Consider the following 23,992-nt stretch of genomic DNA (forward strand, 5'->3'; position numbering starts at 1 on the left):
TCACAGCCTAATTCCTAAAAAAGGAATATTCCTATGTCCTTTGATCCTTCCTTTCCTTACTTCTCTCTCTCTAACAGGGATTCTATCTGTAAGGAATTACAGTTTGGCAAAGGCTGCAAGCACAAGAGTGCAGCGTTCTGAGCGGAGCCCACAGTCTACCTGTGGACCCTGTTCATGCTTCTACCTGACCAGCTCCAAGAGTTCTTGGGGGAATCTGAGGTTTCAAGGAAACTCTCCAGACGTCTTCTAGGGCAAAACTCTTTTCAGAATAATAAGATTTTATTTTTTTCTCCTTCTCAATCCTTTGGAAGTGCGCAGTGGAGTTTAACAGAGGCTATAATGAATCATACTGAAGCAGATTCACTGCAGAAGCAAATATGAGAACCAAATTATCGTTGATTAAGCCAGGTTTGCAAAAGATAAAGCAACGCTATTCTTCTCAATATATTTTTCTTTACTTGGGGCAGATAGTTAATTTTCATAAAGTTTGTTATTTTTGCTATCCTTTAATGAGTTTATCATTATTTTATTTTATTATTTTTTAAGATTTTATTTATTTATTTGACAGAGAGACAGATAGTGAGAGAGGGAACACAAGCAGGGGGAGTGGGAGAGGGAGAAGCAGGCTTCCCGCTGAGCAGGGAGCCCGATGTGGAGCTCGATTCCAGAACCCTGGGATCATGACCTGAGCTGAATGCAGATGGCTTAAAGACTGAGCCACCCAGGTGCCCCAAGTTTATTATTATTTTAAAACAAATTATTTCATGCATACAGTTGAAATCTCTCCATTTAAATTTCTACTGTGGTTAGACCTGAGCTGAAGGCAGATGGCTTACCGACTGAGCCACCCAGGTGCCCCAAGTTTATTATTATTTTAAAACAAATTATTTCATGCATACAGTTGAAATCTCTCAATTTAAATTTCTTTTTTTTTTTAAAGATTTTATTTATGTATCTGAGAGAAAGAGAGAGAGTGGGGGTGGGGAGAGGGAGAAGTAGGCTCCCCGCCGAGCAAGGAGCCCGACGTGGGGCTCGATCCCAGGACCCTGGGATCATGACCTGAGCCGAAGGCAGATGCTCAACCAACTGAGCCACCCAGGTGCCCCTCAATTTAAATTTCTACTGTGGTTAGCATTGATGGCTGTATCTATCTTTTTTGAGAGCAAAGGTTTCTTGACACCAAAATATTTAAGAACAACTGAAATAAGGCATCTATGCCTTATGACTCAAATTCAAATTGTCAATATTGTTTTTCCCTTTTTTTATTGAAGTATAATTGACATACAGTTATATTAGTTTCAGGTGTACAGTATGATAATTAAACAATTCTACACATTGCTCAGTGTTCATCAAAATAAGTGCATTCTTAATCCCCTTTATGTATTTCACCCATCCCTCCACCCCATCTCCCCTCTGGAACCACCAGTTTGTTCTGCATATTTAAGAGTCTGTTTTTTGTTTGTTTTCTTGTCTGTCTCTTTTTTTCTTTCTTTGTTTTGTTTCTTAATTTCCACATGTGAGTGAAATATTAGTACTCGTCCTTCTCTAACAACATATTTCACTTAGCATTGTCCCCTCTAGGTCCATCTGTGTTGTTGCAAATGACAAAAATCTCATTCTTTTTTATGGCTGAGTAATATTCCATTGTATATATATATATCTCCCATCTTCTTTATTCATTTATCTATGGATGGGCACTTGGATTATTGTAAATATCTTTGATATTGTAAATCATGCTTCAAAAAACATAGGGGTACAAATATCTGTTCAAATTAGTGTTTTCATTCTCTTTGGGTAAATGCCTAGTAGTAGAATTACTTGGTAATTCTATTTTTAGCTTTTTGAGGAAACTTCATACTGTTTTCCACAGTGGCTGCACCAGTTTGCGTTCCCACCAACAGGGGGTTCCCTTGTCTCCACATCTTTGCCTACACTTACTATTTTTTGCATTTTTTTTATTTTAGCCATTCTGACACGTGTTTTAATGTGTTGGCTATTATCCCATTTCTAACACTGGCTGACACTGAGAATCTAGACAGCTGCATCTCAAAGTGTTAATCTCAAGTATTTCTTACTTCCTAAACAGGTAAATGAGACCCTGTTGCTCATCTGGAACTTTAAATGGTGCTTGCTAGAGGCTGTCTCCCAGCTGCTATTTCTTACGCACAAATTTCTTGTTGGGTATCTGACTCAGTTCCTTGATTTACAGTTACCTGGTAATTTCTTTTAAGAAATCCTCTGCACCTTGATATCAAGTTTCCATGCAACTTCTGTCCAACCTCACAACAGCAGAAAACCGCTATTGTCACAGGAAAAGCAATAAGCTCAGATGACCCCTCACCTCATACCTGCTAAGAAGTACTCTTGGCTTTCACAATCTATGGTGATTTCAGAGATGTTTTTAATGTCAAATATAGGAATAGAAGAAGTATACTCTTACTTGTTACCACAGATTGCTATATTACAGCATCTGACTGAAATCTCAAAACAATTCCATGAAGCTAGTTGTGTTTTTTTTTTTTATCCCTAGTTTAAGACAAAATAAATTATGAAGCTCTGAAAGATGAAATAACTTGGCTAAATTTCCTGTCCTAGTTAGTGGTGAAATTAGAATTTGTATCTAGTTCTGATTCACTCCTAAATTTGCCTTCTTTCCATTATGCAAAGCTATGATTATATTCAGAAATGAAACCAACTAATCAATGAGAAAATATCTCTCTAATAGTAGCTAAACAAATACTGTTTTGTATTAATACAGCATACAGGGTTTGTTGAATAATTCATTGTAAAGTGATTACCCATGTAACTACCACGGAGATCAAGACATAGAATATTGCCAATAGCCAAAAAGCTTTGCATATGCCTGAACCCGGTCACAAACCTTTTCCTCAGAATAATGGCTACTCTGCATGCCGTTTTCATTATCATATTATTTCTTATCTTTATAATTTCATCATCTATGGAACTATAATAAGTATGTTTATATCTTGCTTTTTTCACTTAATGCATAGCATTTTTTCATTGACATTGTTCTATTCTATTTTTATGAATAAACTGCAACTTACTCTACTCCAGTGTTGATGGACATTGAGTTGTATAATATTTCCAGATATTGCAAAGACTGTTGCTATAGATATGTATGTCCAAGTTTTGCTATGAATGTATATCCTGTGGCACACTGCATGAGTTTATCTAGAATGGTGGTTCTCAAACACTTTGGACTCTTTACAGTTTAAAAATTAATAAAGACCTTGAAGAGTTTCTGTTTAGCTAAGTTGTGTCATCAATATTTGCATATTAGAAATTAAAAATGGTAATTTAAAATATTTATAAATCCACTTAAAATAACAATAATGCATTCATCATATGTTGATATACTATGATTATATTTTGCATAGGGACAAGAAAATCATTGAAAAAAAATTGAAATTGTTTTACATTTTTGAAAATCTCTTTAATATTTGACATAATGGAAGATAGCTCTATTCTGCTACCTACTTCTGAATTAAATTTGTTGTAGGATGTTATTTGGTTGAAAGGGAGAAAACAGATTTTTCACAGATATGTAACTGGCAAATGGAGAACTATCTTAATACCTTTTACATACAATTATGGATATTATCCTTTAATACTACATTAAACTCAGCAAATGGTAACTTGTTAAAATCTGGTTGCAGTGTAGGATTAGTGAATATTTCAGTCTTTGTCACATTAAAGTCCATTGCTCTATTCTTGAACTTTGAATGGGTTTTTTACCCATTTTTGGTCTTGTAAATTCATACTTCGGTCATTTGGAAAATAGTTATGCAGTTATGCAGATCTTCCAAGTGGCATTCAAAAATATTTATTGAAAAATATTTTTTTAAAAAATCAAATTTTTAGTACCCCCACTGATCTCCTAACAAAAGTCTTTAAATGTAGGGAACCTATTAAGCTCATAATGAGAGATACATGTAACTAAAAATTCTAAGTATCACTTGAAAGCTCTTATTTTATGATGGCAACAAGTACCATTAAATTCTTTCCTTGAAATAATAAGCTCACTGTTTTATGAAATATCTGCTAAGGCGTTAATTTGCCTGTCAGTCATTCTTGCAAGTAAAAGTAATGTTCCATTAAAAAAAGTGGCTAGTTCAGCTTGCAACTCAAATAATTCCATCTTGCACAAGAGACATTAAAGGGACATAGTTAAAAGCTGAGATTTAATAAAATTAACTTTTTTTTTTTTTGCTTTTTATCTTGGACATTCTAAGTGAAATACAGACATTTTTTTTCCAAATACAGTGTGGTGGTGAATAATACAACTGCTAGTATAGATTGGTGACACTGCCTTCATTTTGGCTAAGGTCCCTGCTGTGTTAATTACACTGCGTTTGCACCATCAAAGTAAATGTCAGCACAGTTAAAAAAAAAAAAAAAAGTATTAAACATCTTAGTACTGCTGTGAAAATAGCTCTGTAACCATTAACCCCATTAAAAATAAAGTCTTGGGGACACTCAGGGGTACAAAAACCACACAATGAGAACAAGTGCTTTAGGACATACACTTGTAATTGTCCCTGATGTTAAATAGGAAATGTATAATTTCAGATTTACAAAATTATGGCAAACTGATTGTTTCGAAGCGATTATATCACAATTTATATTAACATTGTTGCCTACTTTTGTGAACATTACAACATAATAAACTCTAATTAGATGGTTTTGCAGTTCAAAAAATACATCCATTTATATTTTTGTTAAATGTTACCAAACTATCTTGCAAAATTACATTTCCAATATAAGGTTTTACCAATAGTTTAAGAAGACTGATTCTCCACATCCTCTCCAGCACTATATGTAATTGATCTTTTTTAAAAAAAAGTTTTGATTAAATAAGCAAAAAATTCCCTGATTTGTCTTTGTTTTCCATTGTATTGCCTTGATCAATGGAGAGGTGAAGCAATGTAGCTCACATTGTCCATTGTGGTTTTTTTCCTGTGAATTGAATGACCATATCCCTCATCCACTTTTCTTCCCCTTTGGGTTGCTTTTTTTCTTACTAATTTCTTTTTTTTTAAGATTTCATTTATTTATTTGAGAGAGAGAGCATGGGAAAGAGAGAGAGAAAGCACGAGCAGAGGAAGAGGGAGAAGCAGACGCCCCACTGAGCAGGGAGCCCAATGCGGGGCTCGATGCCAGGACCCTGAAATCATGATCTGAGCTGAGGGCAGACTCTTAACCAACTGAGACACCCAGGCGCCCCTCTAATTTCTAAGGCCTTTTAAAATATTATGGATGTTAATACTTCCCATGTCTTTTTTTTCCCTACTGAACATACCCTCTCCTAATCTTTTAAATTTGTTCATAATTTCTTACTTCTAACATAATTTAAAATTGTCAGTAATTCTGCTATTTCTCCTCAGCGTTGTCCCTGGCTTCAGAAAGCTCTGTTCATGCATAGATTAAAACACAGTCCTCGTATTTTTCCCTAACACTATTTGAAAATGACAGTCAATTTCAAATGCTAAGTCTACACTTCCTTATACCAGGGGATGAAAGGAAACACATTGAATAATTTCACAGATTGACAAAGAATATGAAAGCACCAGTTGATTCGACAGCAAAGGCTCTTTCCTTTTAGTGGAGAATGAGATTTAAGAATTAATAAATAGAGGCTTTAGGCATGTTGAATGCCACAATATCTGATCTGGTAAGTCCTTTAGGTTAGCAGTGCAGGAAAACGTATTTTTAAAAGATCATAATTTGGTATTGATATTTGAAATTCAAATTTATTAGTACAGCCTTTTTTTAAAACTTGTGATTTTATATTTTGATTATATGTTGATTTCTAACATCCGTAATACATTTACTTATGTGCTTTATCCTTTGATGTATGTAATTTACAAAACTAATATAACTCTTATCAATAGACCTTCTAAGTGAAATTTAAGGTTCTTTTGCAGGTCTTTTTATACTTGAAACATATTTTCTAAGAATGGACATTCCATTTCCTTGGGGTAATTCTTTTCTCTGGGTAGGCATGTTGCTTATTTGATATACCATTAGACTCATTTGCTTCTGTTTTATTTTAGGATTTGCTGTTTTATATTTTTGAATGTGTCATTAATTTATAAGTTTCAAAAGGCAAAAATCTATATAACTGATCTATATAATTCTGTATTAATTGGTATATTCAGAGATGTTTTGCTTATATGCCTTTTACCTCAATTCCATCCCCCTCCAAGTATGTAATCCTATCCCTTAGCTTTTATAAAACCTTCATTACTTTCGGCAAAAGTAAGAAATATATGTGACTATTTTAATTTCCCATTGCTTTCTTCTTTAAAAAAAATATGCATTTATTTATTTTAGAGAGAGTGAGAGAGCAAGTGGTGGGGAGGGGCAGCGAAGAGGGAGAGAAGCAGACTCCCTGCTGAGCAGGGAACCTGATGCAGGGCTTGATCCCAGGACCCTGATATCATGACCTGAGCTGAAATCAAGAGTCAGCTGCTTAACCAACTAAGCCACCCAGGCGCCCTAATTTCCCATTGTTTTCTCATATAAATTTAAAATACTGTCTACCCTTATTCCATTATACATTTTGTGTAATCCATTTAATGATATGTCTCCCATGGAAATATTTGTCATGTTTTTACTTCCTTCGACAGTCTTTTATGGTTGGCCTTTGGGCTGTTTTCAAGTATTTGCTATTGCAAATAGAATTTGTCTCACAGTTGAATAGTATCCTAAGTTTCCCTGATTCTTTTGCTCGTACCTGAGTGCCCATGTGACACCATGTGACACCTCTGGGAACTTTCCTACGACCTATGTCACTTTCCAGCAGAAGTTTCCACCCCCCACCCCAAAGTAAGAGTCTGGCCCTATGACTGAAAACTTAATTTTGATCATCTCCAATATAATTTGGCTTATTTATCATAACTAAGGAGCTTTTCTGAATACAAAATAGACACTAGACATTATTATATCTTCTTAATTCTAACTTAAAATAGAAACGTCTTCCTGACTCACATGGACACTTTTGGTTTGAGTTCAGTTGGAAGTTACAAATCTCTATTCCTTGATTAAAATAATTTAATCATGCATTAGAAAATATCCTTATTAGACTTTATAGTAAGAAGTCAACATCAGTTATTACTATAGCTTTCTCAGATTGCTTATAGACACATCCATTGCTCACTTACTCTGTAAAATGTGTTTACCCTCATTCTTTTGAAATGGACTTACTCTGGGCTAGAATATGTATATTGACCTATTCAACCATGCCAGTTCTATGAAAATGTAAATGTCTTTCTGATTATGAGAACTGTGTTCTATTCTCTTGCTGTTTTCACTGTAGACTCATTTAAAAATATTTTTTGTGACTAGTGTGTGTCTCAAATATATGCCACATTTTTAATATATTTTTGTAAAGCTTTTCCTCATTTGTAAATATTAAAAATTATCCTAAGAGGTTGGAAGATAGACTATGAGAGTTTGGGCTGTCAGTGGAAATTTCATTTAGTGGCTGTCTTTTGTTCAGTTTAGCTTTTATATATGAACAATTATATATACATTCCAAGAATAAAGCATAATCTTTTTCCATAGACTAGACAATGTTTGTAAAAAAATGAAAAAAAAAGAAATCTTTGTGACAAGTTGCTTTCTGAGTCCATTTTTACAAATTCCTGTAAGCAAGTGTCGCCCAAAATGATATTCCAAGAACTAAATAAATATTCCTTAAAAAAAAAGTCTATCTTCAAAAGTTTGTGAAATGCTGCTGATTAACTCCAAGCAGTTCTCCTGTAAAGGCCTCTGTTTAACTTTGTTTAGCATTTCCTGCTTAAAACTATGTGAGCAGAGTGCTTTCCTGCAAAGCACCACTACTTAGATGCTTTATTTATTTATTTATTTATTTATTTATTTATTTATCTATTTGAAATAGACTTACTGAGTGTTATTATGTATGCATTGTCTACCAGTGCTCTGGAAAATCCAGAGCAAACTGAAAATGAGCTTCATTCTCAACCACACAGAACTTTCATTTCCTTCTTTCTCTCTTTATCACCAAATACAGACTTTTATTTATGTCAGTGTGATATTTCACACAAGAATTAATAATAAAAGCAATAATAAACATACAAATAGGAAATGGAACACTTCCCAAGTATTTGACCTTAAGAAGTAGTTCAAAATATTTAATTTATTAAAATTTTAATTATCTTAAGTTTAAAATTAATCTCAGCATTTTCATCAACGAAGTTGTCTTTCCTTAACTACATATATTAAAAAACCATTTTGTTTAGCAGCTGATCATGAGGTTCAGTTTTATAATGCTAATGTTACTTTTCTAAAGGCTGTATACATTTCCTCCAGCTTCTGTGAAATTAAATATTGGCTAAGAGTTGAAGAGATTCTTTTCCTTGGCTTCCAGAAATCAGATTTTCCTCTTCTGCATTGCAAGAGAAAAAATATTGAAATATTCAAAGATTCTCCATGCTTCAAAGCTTTGAAGAGGTGAAATATTCCAAGCTGGTAGCTGTGAATTACCATATCAAAAATATTCAAAAACAAATTGTAGAGTTACTTTCTTCTTTCTGCCTAAAGATAAAGAAGGAATTTTAAAGTAAAACTTAAATATTGTGATTTTTGTCTATTATTATTGATATTTCCCATTATGACCCATTAGCCAGAGTTTCAAGAAAATAAATGAGAGAAAAAGAAATGAGTGGAAGGATAGGTATGAATTTCATAGTTAGAACTCCTTTAGGCAACAATGTACCTTTTCTTCCGTATAACTAGATTGGTTGTCATAAGCCTCTATACATTCTGAGTATCAAAACTGTGCTTGGTCTTCTCTCTTCAGTCAAATTCTGAGATTGCTCAGCTCTGCTAATCATCTGAGGCTATCCCCCCCACCTTGCATCTCTCTGGTGTTTAGCCACATGTCACCTCACCACTTGTATTGAAGTCTCATCCCTTCCTACTTGAGAGGTTTCAATCCTCTGCTACCTACTTCTCCATATAGAAGTCATTCTAGATGGTCCTTACACCAGTATCTACTGAGAGATACTCAAGGCATTAGAATAATCCATAATATCCCTCCTGATTCAATATCCCCTTGTCCAGCCCAACAGACCATATAAACAGATCTGCCTCAGCTAATCCCTGGGCTGAAAGCCAAGGGAGGGAATCTTCCAATACCTTCCTGTATTAACTCATGACCACAAGAAAGTGAGCTGCCTCATAGGCTGAGACCTCTATGTCACCATTCGTATGATATGTTTGTAATGCGGTGAACAGGAGGGACATCTCCTCCTGAGTTTCCATCTCCTGGGCCAACTCAGTAAGTAAGACATTCTCATACAATCCCAAACCCAAAGACAGAGTTAGCTTTGCCATGTCTTTCCCTGGGCATGACAAATGCCCAGAGATCTCCCTCTGTATGTACATTCAGCTTCTTCTCCATGCTCTCCTTGCTCTCTTCCCTAGCAGATAAACTCATTTAGTTTAGAAATTTTGAAAGACAGTAATTACCTTTTATCATATGGTATCACAGCTAGTTCTTAAATTATTTTATTTCCCTGATATGCCCATAGATTTAAGCTTCAAACATTACCATGCATGTTAATGTATGTATGTTGCCTTTGTTTTCTGGGCACATTCTTTGACTTCCTATTGCGAGATGAATAATGACCCAGTGTTCCATGACCCAAGCTGGGGCACCATGAGGTGAAACAGTGCAGGTAGAAGGAAAAAAAAAGTGTTTACTGTCATGAATTACCCACAAAATACAGCTTGGTCATATACTTCAGTAGAATTTGATATTAAGGAATTTTGTATTTTATCCTCGATTCTTTTATTTTCTAATGGTGTTTGGTGATTTATTTGCTATCAGCTTTAGATTTATTATGTATAAAATAGTAAGATTGTTCCTATGTACGTTTTCTCTTCTTCATGTCATTTAATCCTGTCAAAAGCATGTGATGGCTGCAATTGCCCTCATTTTGTAGGATTTACAAAATAATTCATATAAAGTGCTTTTGTTGGCACATAATAGAAGGCATAGATGTTAACTATTCAAAAAATAGTGAAAAATAAAACTTGACTGGAGGTCAACCTCTTAAAGCACATTTATTTGTACAATGTTTATTTGCCTTCATATATTCTAAGGGGATCTCTATTAAATTTATTTCCTGGGTCTAACTCTATAAATGAGCTATAACTTGGTTTTTCTTTTTTATTCTGTCTTTGTTCCTTCTTTTAGGTGGCTGTGATTAAGGATTCATTGGCACAAAATCACATAATATACAGAATAAAAGGAAAATTCCATTAGGATTAATTATTGGACTTCTGCAATTTATTTTGGGAAATTTACTTTTCCTAAGACTTCCTGGTGTGGAACAAACTTATTTCTATATTTTCAAAATATCTCCTCAAGCCTGAAACCATAAACATTTCTTTGATAATCTATAATAGTATTCCCTTATCCAACTGTGTTGAGACTAATATAAATATTTAGGTTTGGCCCACATACGATATTCTAAATCCAGAAGTAGATTTTTCTAGAGACTGAAAGGTTAACAATGCTGTGGTCAACTCATGGAAGAACTGAGTGAGATATTGGATACTTGCTAACTAGATGTATCCAAAATGTCATGAGTGCTGAAGGAGATGTAGTGTCTGTAATTACACATTAGATCAATGCCATATGGTTTGTCAGCAAACTAGAATATTCAGTGGAAACCAAAGAGGTCTGAATGAAATGACACCATCATTTGTGTCTTTGGAAGGAGCTTCCATGCTTCCTTCAAGGGTTCTGTCATGATTACTGACACAACGTGTAGAAGAGGATCAGGAAATCCAGGTTATGGGAAGGGAGGAATCTGACATTTTTTGACTATTTACTTTGTAACTAGCGCTAGTGTGGCAGGTTTGTGTGTGTTACCCCCACTTTTTGCTTTTGTTTTCTTAGAGGGGAGGAGGGGCAGAGGGAGAGGGAGAGAGAATCTCAAGCAGGTCCATGCTCAGCACAGAGCCCGACATGGGGCTCAATCCCATAACCCTGAGATCATGACCAGAGCCAAAATGAAGAGTATGAAGCCTGACTGAGCCACCCAGGCGCCCCCCACTTTTTGCATTTTGTGAATGAATGGTCTTGAGGAAACTAAAGGATCTAAGAGATAATGAAAGCTTTTGATATTCCAAGTCTTTTTTATTGTTGTTGTTGTTGTTTTTTAAATCTGTTTGCTTCCTCTTAGAGGGAATGCACTTGCAAACTTCATTGAGCAGCTGTGTTTTGCTAACCACCACCATCTACAGCTGGAAAAAAAAAATAATTTCTTATTATCCTGGCATGACAATGTTGAAAGGTTTGCATGGAAATAAAGTTAATTAGGCTGAGCCCCTCGTGCAGGTGCCTTGTAATGATTTCATTAGCGTCCATACAAAAACTCCAGCAAGTAATAGTTCCCATATGAATTCCCAATGCACTGTGTCTTTAAAACTGACAGCGCTGGGCGCCTGAGTGGCTCAGATGGTCAAGCGTCTGCCTTCGGCTCAGGTCATGATCCTGGAGTCCTTGGATCGAGTCCCGCATCGGGCTCCCTGCTCGGCAGGGAGTCTGCTTCTCCCTCTGGCCCTCCCCCCTCTCATGTGCTCTCTCACTCTCTCTCGTTCTCTCTCTCAAATAAATAAATAAAATCTTAAAAAAAAAAAAAAACTGACAGCGCTAAATGAAAAATATCAGCCTATCATCTCAGTTTCAAAGTCTGGCTGAACTGGATATATAGTTTTACTTCTTTTTCTCTTCTGATCTCACACACTAGCATAGACTTAATGTTACTGGCATTGACACAAACTATCATAAAAGATAGGTGGGTGTATAACGTATTATTTGTTTCAGAGGTACGTGTTATAAGCAAACAATGCATCATAGAACACTACATCAAAAACTAGTGCTGTAATGTATGGTGATTAACATAACATAATGAAATAAAATTAAAAAACAAAGATAGGTGGGCAGCTGGTGATGTTTCTACATGTTTTGGTGTATACATGATATGCCTATACAAAAATTATATTTTATTTTTCAGATATAAGATGTGGGCTTTTTTTTGGAATCTGATTTGCTGTGAGATAATATTATTTGCTTTTCAGTTGCATAAGGCTAACATCAAATAATAACACCATTATTTATTTATTATTTTTTTTAGTTTGGGAATCGAACAAGTAGGTAAGGAGCATCTAATGTATGTCTGAAGTCAGTTTCTACTGAAGAAAATTAGACTCAGGGAAGGATATGGTTGAGTGTTGGATGGCTGATATTTTATTGACAGCTCTAGCTGTGAAAGTTCTGATTACATAAACAAGACTGCCTTGCATCGGGTAGGAGAAGATGTTAGAAGAAGGTTAGCATTATGTCGAACTATACCTCATTTCACTATTGTCATTCTGCAGTTGGAAGAAAAAGAAAAAGTGAAAAAAAAATACAAGAAATGATTGGGCAGGAAGTTTTTGAAAGATTCATCATCGGGTAGCATGGTCTAGCCATAAGCCTGAGGTTTTCAAAATAGTAGATTGGTTCTTTCAAGATAATAGCAAAGTCAATAAATGGAGTAAAAACTACTAGAATCTTAGAAAGATAATCAAGCCAATGAGCTTATGGATGAAAACAATAAATAATACATTTATTAGAGTTTCTTTTCAAGTCAAAACTTTGGTGACAGGTAAAAGACAACTATCTTAAATCTGAGATGCTTGCATGTTTATTCTCTTATAATCTGAAAACCTTCAGCCACCCATAAAGTCAGGACGTGACATAGAGACAGCTTGGGGGCTTGGCACATAGATAAGAGCCCAAACAACCTTGTCTATCAAGAAAGAAAAATCAACAAACAAACAATTGGATAGGCAAGATAAATATAACTTAAAAATACGATTTTATCATTATAAGACTGAAGGGAATGTTTGATGATTTCAGAAACATTGTTTTTAATTTTATACAGGAAAAATAATTTATACAATAGTGTAATTCATTGATAAATTGATTTGGTTAGGATGGAATTGTGGCTTGGTTAGGATTAAATGGTGGCTTTTAGAGTTTTCTCCTAAGAGACTAGTAGTAACTAAAACCATGCATTATGTTCAAACAACAAATTGCAAAATAAGCTAACTAAAATGTTCTTGCCATCAAATGTGAAAAAAATATATATGACCTCTAAACGGAATGTGTTACATCATAGATGCAAATCTAGATACATGAAATATATCAAAAAATATAAGTGAACTTATTTACATAGTATGTCTTCATGAGGTAGTTGTGATATCATAATTAATTGTATTTTATAATCTCTCTCTAGTGGAAGAACCAATGCATTGATGTTTTTTTTTTTTAAAGATTTTATTTTTATTTAGTTGACAGAGAGAGCATGAGAGAGCACAAATAGAGGGAGCAGCAGAGGGAGAGGGAGAAGCGGGCTCCCCACTGAGCAGGGAGCCTGATGTGGGGCTTGCTCCCAGGACTCTGGGATCATGACCTGAGCCAAGGACAGATGCTTAACCGACTAAGCCACACAGGCGCCCCTTAATGTATTTTTATATCACTGGATTTTCCAGTTTATAGATGATTTTTCTAGAGTATATATGAATGTTTTTGAGCTGTAAATATTTCTTTACATCAAATAGTTAACCTGTCACATAATGATCAATCAAAGTAATTTGAAATTAATGCATATTACCATAATAAATGCTTACATTAGGATTAAGAACAGGTAATGTTCCCCAATTACTCTTAATTTATCTTGTAATGCAACTTTTCTAAAATGGGAGCATGTGATTTTTATTAAATCTACTTTTATCTTTGTTTACCGAGGGTGTCTAAAACATAGAATAGCATGTCAACACTATTAAGTCAACTAGCTGGTGTTCTCATCCATCATTTTCATTTCTGAGTTATAATGAGCACATTTTGAAAATGAAGAGAACAAAGCACACATAATTCAATATAACCCCTGGGGCGGGGGCTTAAGATTTTAAGGAATGCCCAAGTTGTCCCAGAAATGAGGTTTAGCGAAGAAGATTTAAAATGTGGTCTAGGAGAACATTTATAGCACACTGTATTGGTTCATCAAGCAGGGTGCAGCAGAGATCACCGCCATGTCTGATTTTCTCATTTTTTATTAATATCTTGGCTGAAGAGTTAGAAACATATTAATAAAACATGTCGGGGCTTTACAAACTGATAAGAGACATGGTATCACCCAGTCGTGGATTATGGAGAATTGATGTGCTCACTGTGGACCGGAGGGGCAAATGAAAGTGGGAGAAGTCTCAACTTTTTCTCTGAAAATGCTCCCTACCACTTGCAGCAACACAACTTTAAAAAGGTTCGTAACTCTGAACTTTCATAAGCCTGATGAATCTGAGAATCTAAAGCCCTGTCAATTTGATCTTTGCTCCCGTCTTTTCCCACAGGAACATTTGATTTTCTCTGCTGCTGTTTATTCTTTTGATATTTTTGACCTGAGCAGGTTAATCAAAGGTTGTCCTGAAGTGAACACTTCCCTCAAGGGGCAAGTCGTAATCCATTAGTGTGGCGGCTGAGCCCAGAAGTCACTCCTTAGAGCAAAAGGCCTCACTGATATTTGTCTGCTACATTTTTGCAGTAAACTGAATTTAACTTTTATCTGTACACACAAAATGGTAGGTTCCACAAAGCTTCTTCAACATTCCCCAAACATGTTTAATCCTTGTTTCTGAAAATCCATTTTCCCATCTCCCCACCAGTTGAAGTAATTCCTTATAAGGTTCTCATTTTATCCCTCTATTTAGTAGAAGCCCACTAAGAAAATTTTAAAAATTGTGACTCTGAATTAAAATATTAGATCATATTATAATAGCAAATAACCCCCCCCATTGCTTTTCAGTTATAGCAGGGACTTTGGAATTTTAGAAGAAACAAAAGAATTTCAAAGATATCATATACTGTGACTATTTAATAAATGCCAGTATCGTGAATGGTTGCTAGAAAAAATAAATCACTCAAATTCAGGCACAAAAACTCTTATATTCAATTTTTGGGGGGAGAAAAATTTCCATTTACCTAAATGTAGTACCTGAAATTAATCATTTCAAAGTGTGTAAATACTGACACAGTTCAATTTCTCTTTCTTTAACCCATTCTAGGATCACTAAGTTTGTAGTTGTAATGGAGAAATATTCCATTTTTACTGAACTTGATTTTTAGTATCACACACTGTCTTATCTGTGCAAACAATTTCTGAGTGACAATGGCATGGCGTTGTTGTGTGCATGTGTGCTTTTTGCTTTTTTTGTTTTTTTTTTTTTTTTTACTTTGGCATTTACAAGCTCTCTGACCTTGACCAAGACAAATATTTCTTACTTTCTTAATTATGCAATACGTTTAAATTTATAACAGCAGGATATTTGAGTTGGAATGACTGTTCAGACATCTAAACATTCCACCAGATAATCCCATTCCAAATTCTCTTTCCGACCAAGACGGCGGCGCCCACGTCCCCGCTTTTTCCGGGCAGCCCGGTGGTTCGGCACCCGGGGCGCATCAGAAGTCCCGCCCTTGGGGCTGCGTGATGCCCCTCGGGCGCTCACGGTTGCTGGCGGCGCGGAAAACTCGAGAGTTCAAGGAGTTCCTCCCTGAGAAGGGAATGAAGATAGGGCTCCTCCACGGTGGCAGGGAAGGCGACTCCTCGGGCTTCACCACCACGGCCATCGCACTTCGGGGGGCACGTGCCGGCGCCGCTCGGCCTGTTTCCCGTGCAGCGAGCCCGCCACAGAGCGATCGCACTGCTGGGAGGCGCCACGGTGCTCCCGGGACCCGAGCTGCAAACCGAGGAGCGCGAGATGTGAGCCGCGCGCCCGGCGTCATCAGGGGCTGAAAACCCGGGGGGTGGCTAATGAGCAGCCGCTCTTCACGGCTGGCAGACCTGGGCTGCCTCCTGGTGCTGGGCAACACGGCCCGGGACCAGACGCGGCAGCTGGTGGACTCCTGGCGGCAGCGGGCGGCCGCTTGCCCACGGGCGTGCTGCTGAGCGGCTCTGCCTCCCGACGGGCTCAAGAGCCCCGAGGGCGCGGTTTGGCTTACTGCTTACAGCTGGGGCTCCGGGCCCTTCACTTCTCCTACCCGAGCTGGACGTCAGGTCCCGCAGGGTGGACTGATGAGCTGGGCCACGTCGTATCCGGATAGGAGTTCATCCGCAGGTTGACTGGAAAGACGTCCTTGGAATCGTGTTCCACGAATTGCAACTGGAGCGAATCTGGTGAAGTATGCGGGCAGCGCTGTTTGGCCAAGTAGACCTCAGACGTTTCCATTTGAATTCTGTCAGTTCTTTGCCGGGCCGCGAGATGAATCGGTAGAAAGGTACCCGAAGCTCTTTGCTTTTCTTTTTCTTTTTTTAAAGATTTTATTTATTTATTTGACAGAGAGAGACAGCGAGAGAGGGAACACAAGCAGGGGGAGTGGGAGAGGGAGAAGCAGGCTTCCCGCGGAGCAGGGAGCCCGACGTGGGGCTCGATCCCAGGACCCTGGGATCATGAGCCAAAGACAGTCGCTCAACCGACTGAGCCACCCAGGCGCCCCGCTCTTCGCTTTTCTGCCCCTTCCAGGGATTGACCACACAATGCAGCTGCAGGTCAAAGAGAGAGAAAAGCGGGGTTCTCAGAAACGACTTGTGCTGCGAAAGTTAACAGAACTTGTTCACAGACAAGGACTGGATTCTGCTAAAAGGTGTACAGAAGCCCATTGCCTTAGTAACACAGAGGCACTGGAGGTCATGTGTGATCAAGAGTTAAAATGGCTGTTTAAAGATTTATTTTCTTTATTACTTCTTGACCCTGGGTACAGGCTGCAAAGCAAATGCCATTCTAGGGTATTGGATGATAACACAGGCGAATCAGTGTAAATCACAGACAAGTAACAAATCCTGAGAGCATTTTATTTGTTGGACAACATATTCTTTTATATGTATACATATTTTATTTATTTATTTGACAGAGAGAGCGAGAGAGAGCAGGAACACAAGCAGGGGGAACGGGACAACATATTCTTAAGAATGACTTTCATTGGGCGCCTGGGTGGCTCAGTCGTTAAGCGTCTGCCTTCGGCTCAGGTCATGATCCCAGGGTCCTGGGATCAAGTCCCACATCGGGCTCCCTGCTCGGCTGGAAGCCTGCTTCTCCCTCTCCCGTTCCCCCTGCTTGTGTTCCTGCTCTCTCTCTCTCTGTCAAATAAATAAATAAAATCTTTAAAAAAAAAAAAAAAAAGAATGACTTTCATTAATTGAAGTAGGAAAAAGGAATTGCTACACCATAAAATGGCTTCAGCTGTGATGAAATATCCTGATTGTTCAAACAAACTTATCCATCATTCATTCTTAAGATATAGGGAAGTTTGGCTCCAGAACTTAACACTGTTGCTTGCCCACATCAGAGCAACAGGGAATGGAGCATAGTCTAGGCCTCCAGTGTGAGTAATTCCATTATTTATGTAGATTGTTTAATAAGTAGGGTGTTTGTGTCATGCGGGGATATTTTATTTTCTGATCTGCAAACATTAAGGACTACCATAGAAAAACATTATTTCCTGGGTTAGTCTCTTTTAAAAATAGTACTTCATGAAAAAACTATATGCTGCCTTTCGTATCCTACCTTTCTGGCTTTCATTTTTGGAGATGAGGAAGAACAATGAAAAAGAAATAGTGTAAGGAATTACGGATACTTTCATATCAGGTAGTGCATGCAGCTCACTGATCTCACCAGTGTTGTACTGTTCTAAAACCAGCAGCCCCTTTGTGTCCACATTACATTAGAAATATGAAATCTGGGGCCGCCTGGGTGGCTCAGTCAGATAAGCGGCAGCTTTTGGCTAGGGGCATGATCCCAGCGTCCTGGGATGGAGCCTCATGCTGGGCTCCCTGCTCAGTGAGGAATCTGCTCTGCCCCTCTCCCCGCTTGTGCTCTCTCTGAAATAAATAAATAAAATCTTAAAAAAAAAATAGAAAAAAAATTCTCTTTCTTCTCCAACAAATTCTTAACCTCATAGTATTAAAAGTATGTAATGTGTGTAACATACAGAGTTATTTGATACGTTGCTTGGAAAATTGAATAGAAACTAAAGAAGCCATAAAGTCATTTCCTTATGTTCCATTTAAAACCAAAATAAATTGGAGATAAATAACTGGATCGGATTTATACATAAAGAAAACAGAAACCCTAAGTTATTAAATTTTTTATCTAAGATGTGTATATTCTACCTAATGTAATAAAAGGGAGAGAACATTAAGACTGTGATTTATAGATTTTAATAAATAAAAAATTAAAATTGTATTTTTCCAAAGTATAAACAAATTTAAAAGGCAAGATATCAAATTTTGTGGATATTGAAAAACTAATACGAAAATTGATATGAATAAAAATAATCATAAAAAAGAAATTTAGAGGAATTACACACCACTTACTGATACTTATTTGAAGCTGAAAGTAGTTAAGACAGTGAGGTATTGGTACAGAATAGAGAAGTAGAAAAATGGAATAAAATATAAATTTTAGGAATAATCTTTCACGTGCACTTTTCTTTTGTTGCCAGGTGGACTGGGGAGACCTGTGGGCTCAGAGGCCTCTACCCAACTCATGCCCGGACATCGCTGGAGGCACTTAGTCTCATCTCTAGAAAAGAAGTGGAGGATGGACCAGACAGTGGCTGAGCGGTGCAGGTAAAGAGTTTATCAAAGAGAGAGAGTACACTCTCGAGATGCGAGACTAGGCAAGCTCAAGGGGCAGCTGAACCTGGAGTTTGGGTCTCTTATCTTTTATTGACAGTTGTTAACTGAAGGTGGAATATTTATTACTGGGGAGGGGATTTCTTTGGGAGCAGGCTTTCACACTTTTTCTTCCTTACTTGGTCAGGGTCTCTGGCTTTTTCTTGGGCGGTCCGGTTTGATCCGGCTTCTTATGGCTTCCTCTGTGAAATGCTGCCAAGGGCAGTTTGCTAGCTTTCCTAGTAACAGACCTTGACTTCCCCTCTGCTGGTCTCCAGGCATCCTGTTAAAGCCTAACTCACTGCCTACTCTAACACCTATGCCTGATCTATCAAATAACAACTACAAAAATATAGAGAGTATCACTGCCATACAATGAGAAAGGGTGGTCTTCTTAGCAAATATGCTGGACCAATTCTATATGCATAGGAAAATTAAAGGTGCATATTGACCCTTACTTCTCACCATACATGAAATCAATTTAAGGGGCACCAGGGTGGCTTAGTTGGTTAATTGTCTGCCTTCAGCTCAGCTCATTGTCCCAGGGTCCTGGGATCAAGCCCCGCAGAGGGCTCCCTGCTCCACAGGAAGTCTGCTTTTCCCTCTCCCTCTGCCCATTCCTCTGCTCATGCTCTCTCACTCTCAAATAAATAAATAAAATCTTTCAAAAAAGAAACCAATTTAAGATGGACCACAGAACTAAATGTGAAAGTCTCAAGGCACAAAGTTGAAGACATTTGTAATACATAACATTCTCAAAGAACCCGTATTCAGAAGGTATAGCAACCTTTCCACATGACAAAGAAAAAAGCAGATAATCTAACAGGAAAAGAAGAGATAGTCACGCATCTGATAAACATGCAAACATGGTCAATGGCACTAGTCCCTCAAGGAAATGCAAAGACTATCTATCCATCTTAGAAGGCTAAAAATTTATAGTTACAAACCCAGTGTTGTGTGGATAAAGAGAAACTTCATTCGCTGCTGGCAGGGCTTTAAATTGATACAACTACCTTGAAAAACTGTTGCATAGCATCTACTAATGTTGAATATGCACATATACTCTTTAGTCCAGAAATCGCACCCCTGGACATAAGCCCTAAGAAAATGCATACACACATGCACCAGAAAACAGGTACAGAAATCAAAATAGCATCACTGTAACAACCATAAACTAGAAACAATTCTAGTGCATTCAAGATCCTTCCAATACCCACTCAACCAAGATGTCTATTTTTACATATCTACTTTGCCCACACAGAGCAGGAGGTTACGTGCCCCATCAAGCCCTTACAGCTTCGCCCCAAAACTTCCTTCACCCTTCCCTGGTTTTACTTCTTGTTACATAAACCACAAAGACTTGTTCTTTCAACATCTCATAAAAATTTAGTGAAATACATTTTGAGCAGTACCACATCTATTTAAACTCCTCTTTCTTTAGATGTAAGGCTTTATTCTACATTGCAGTACTGAAAGAAAATCTCACAGAGGGACCTTCTCATACAGATTCTTTGTAGTAGAAACAAACACACTTGCTTCGTGATTTCTCAAAGAGATACCTAGCTTATTGTTCACCAAGCCTTTGAAGAGACTGGAAGACCAGTCCACCAGTTCTTCTTTTTATAAATGGAGACAATGTAAGAGGACATCATTTTTTTTTTTTTTTTTTGGTAAACTTAATTTACAGGAGAAAGCAAATAACTATTATATATGCACTTTTAAGATTAAGAGTATATATTGCACATGGTTTTATGGAAATTATTTACTAATTCCTTGAGTTAATTTCATGCTCATAATTTACACATTTTTCTATTGAAATAGTTACCTATATGAGCTGTATGTACAATACATATCTAAAAAACATTTGTATAATACTGCAGATGTCTTCCCAATGAACCCTTTTGCTTTTGTTCAAGTGTGATTATCTCTGCTCATTCTCTTAGTTTTACCTTGTCTATGTCGTCCTATTTTAGTTATGAAGTAGTTTAGTTTAAATGCTTATTCATTGTACTATATAGGCGATGGTTTTGAAATTCTTGGTGACATTAACATAATGAGCAGACAAATCAGAGTAAGCTGGTATGTTTCTTACTGTTTAATAAGAAACATAATGAAAGGGAGAGAGCAAAACTAGGAAAGAAGAAAATAAAATCCTTTAGTTTGGATCCATCATTTAATCTGGAAAAATGTCTCAACTCATTTTGTGTTACCTAACTGCATTAATCAGTATTTGTTGTTTTTCCGTAGCATTAGCCCCAGAGAACTAATTGCAGCATTAATGGATATGGGGACTGGTAACTGGGTAGTTTCATTCACCAGATACCATCTGTGGTAGCGAATTGCAAGGGAAGGTGAGCAGGGAAATTGGAAGAGGGCAAGGACGGCAATGCCTGTCGTCTCTGCCCTGTGCCACAGTCCAATCTAAGAGGCATGGAAAATCTGCAGAGTTTAGTGCTAGTGAGCATGACCAGATGTGATCCCCTCAGATGGCACCCATGCCCGACTGGCTAATTGCCTTGACCCAGGTCATGATGTGAATTAGAGCTAGAATTGCTCTAATTTCTAACCCCACCATCAATGGGCTTTTAAAACTTCTGTGTGTGTTTGTTTCCACAAGATCACTTTAAAAGTAGTTCAACTGTCCCGGGAGGAAAAAACATGAGAAATTCAAGTAACTATCACAGATCCTCTATTGTTCTTAAGATGAAATTACTCTATTATCCCCTGCAAAACAGCACAGAAATTTTCAAGTGTTAGATTACATAAATTGCCTATTTTTGCAGTCATTTTGTATTTCTTCATTGCCGCTTTATTTACAGGTATTTAATTGAATAAAGCAAGTATTAAATAATATTTAGATTGGAGTTCTGACAAAATAATAATGATGAAAAGACACTTCTTATCAGCATCTTAAAAGATCATATAATTGAAATATTTGGTATCAGATTTCCACCCTTTGTGTAAAGAAAAATTAGTATTTATAAAAGATTATTACTTTAATATCCTCCAATTTGTACTCCTTACCCCTGGATGGCAAAATCTCTGGAATAATACAATAATACAATAAAAATCTACGGTTTCAAAAAAAATTAATTTCTCATGATTTTCAATAGCCAAGTTCTGCCAAGAACAATGACAACAAAATGCTCTAATCACTGCCCTCTCAGGCTGAGGTCACACAACACCTGGAAACACATCCGTAGTTCCAAAGCCATACTTTCAGCTTTTTCTTGGTTTCATGATTTACTTTGTTCCACACTTTTTGCTGAAACCTAACATCGCTGAATTTCGTCCTGAATTCAAACTCTCCTACCTCCTAACTGATAAAATGAGGCATTTTGAAATCTGTCTATAAAACAGGCCAAGTGAACCACGTTAACCTTAACAAATAAAGCCGCCAGCTATTTTTATCAGCGAAATGGGTTTATTCAGGACTACCAGACAAGTCCAATCTGGGACGAGCGAGCGACAGCAGAACCACGGGCAAGTCCACAGAACGAAGGCGAGAGTAAAAGGCGAGTTGTGAAAGGCAGTTGTAAACAAAAGGTCCAGTGGAGTAAACCGGAAGTTTGAGTTATAGCGGCTTCTCATTGGCTGAGCTGTGACTGTCTCTCATTGGCTGGTCTGTTACCAGGGCGAAGAGAAAGCCTTTCTTCTTCCTGCTGGGATAGTAAAGTAGTATGGATTTGCAAGGTGGGTGCCTTCCTATTGACAAGTGGTAGAGTGTGGGACCTCGCCCTGCTGGCTTCCCAACTTTATTCCAAATGAGGTTTCTTTTTATTAATTTTCAAAAGTGCAAGTGAGAAAGAAGGAGATATAGGCCTGAAATCACCACCAGGCTGCTGGTGGTATGAAATGAGCTAGATGCATGTGTCCTCATGCTCAGAGTCTAGCATCCAAACTTATCCAGACAGGGCCATTGATTCCTTTCACGCTTTCGTACGCTGAAATGGCTTCAAGCATTCACACGCAGGAGAAAGAGAAGGGCACATTCTTTCACTCAGAGAATGGGCACTTACTGGATAGATATTTTTGTTTTTTAAGACAGCTTGCAGATCACAGTGGAGCTAGTGTTTGAGATCTGGAGCCTACCTCCCTGGGATGAAGCCTCCTTTCACTTTCCATGACTTGCTATGTGGTATGCTCATCTGTGAAATGGGGATAAAAAATAGGACCTGGACCTGCGGAGATGGTCCTGAATTGTTCTGTGAAGGCCCTGTTGATTGTTGCGTCTGAACAGAGAGTGGAATGTGGAAGGAGCTGCATGGCGGGTGCCAGGGCCCTATAGCAGCTACGATGAGAAAAGGTACAAAGTACAAACCAGAAAAGCTTCCAACACCTCCCTTATTATACATAAGAAAAGGAACCAAACCCTAGATAGATTGATTAACTTTGTATTAGCCAAGTGAGAGTGGATTAGGATGTTGGTTTACCAATCAAAATCCTTTCACTGATAGAGTGGTAATTTATTATTTCACTATATATAGACTAGCATCTTTTGTCCCAGACTGGATTGGAATATTCCTAGATATGTGTAATGTTGGGCCAAACTTTCAAACCATATTAAATATCTGATATATCTTCCTGAAGTGCCCATTGCATTCCTGGTAAATTACAATATTAAAACAAACAGTTCTATGAAAGGATCGTAGATGATTGCTGGCACATTTAAGATAAGTCAAAAGTCTTGAAAGCTGTTTTTCTCTTGAGAATGCCAGCATATATTTTAAAATTACTCTCTGCCTTATTAACAGAAGTTTCAGTAAGGAAAAGAAAATATGATGAAAATTACTGTTCTTACTCTTATATAATTGGACTTATTTGAGGTGTACACTGCACTGAAGCCAGGTGTCAGATTCACTAACAGCCTTAGTTTAACTGTGAACCCGGCTTTCTCAGGTAGTACATATATTTAGAAACATTTAGGTTGCTTCAAATGTTTCTTCCATTCTGGATTAAAATACCTTCTTGGGAGAAAATGATTTTCTATTCAGTGCATCATCCACCTCTCTCTTGCTTTTGTAGAAAAAAATGAATGAAATCTTCCTCTAGCTTTTGTGTATGCTTGACACACATTATGATAGCTCTTTTAATAGACCCTTCTTATATTCTGTTGTTTTTCTACTCAAACATGTATGAGCTATGATTCTGGGTTCTAGCTCTTTAAACACTGTATGCACCAACATTTTATATCTCTCAAGGTATCCACCTAGATTCCT

At 37.3% G+C, this 23,992-nt stretch overlaps 1 pseudogene; it reads left to right on the forward strand.

The window, feature by feature from the left end:
• Positions 1–15,590: 15,590 nt before the first annotated feature.
• Positions 15,591–17,346, forward strand: LOC110592650 (annotated as a pseudogene).
• The last annotated feature ends 6,646 nt before the right edge of the window (positions 17,347–23,992 follow it).

This window comes from Neomonachus schauinslandi, chromosome 12 (assembly GCF_002201575.2).
Source record: "Neomonachus schauinslandi chromosome 12, ASM220157v2, whole genome shotgun sequence".
Taxonomy (NCBI): Eukaryota; Metazoa; Chordata; class Mammalia; order Carnivora; family Phocidae; genus Neomonachus; species Neomonachus schauinslandi.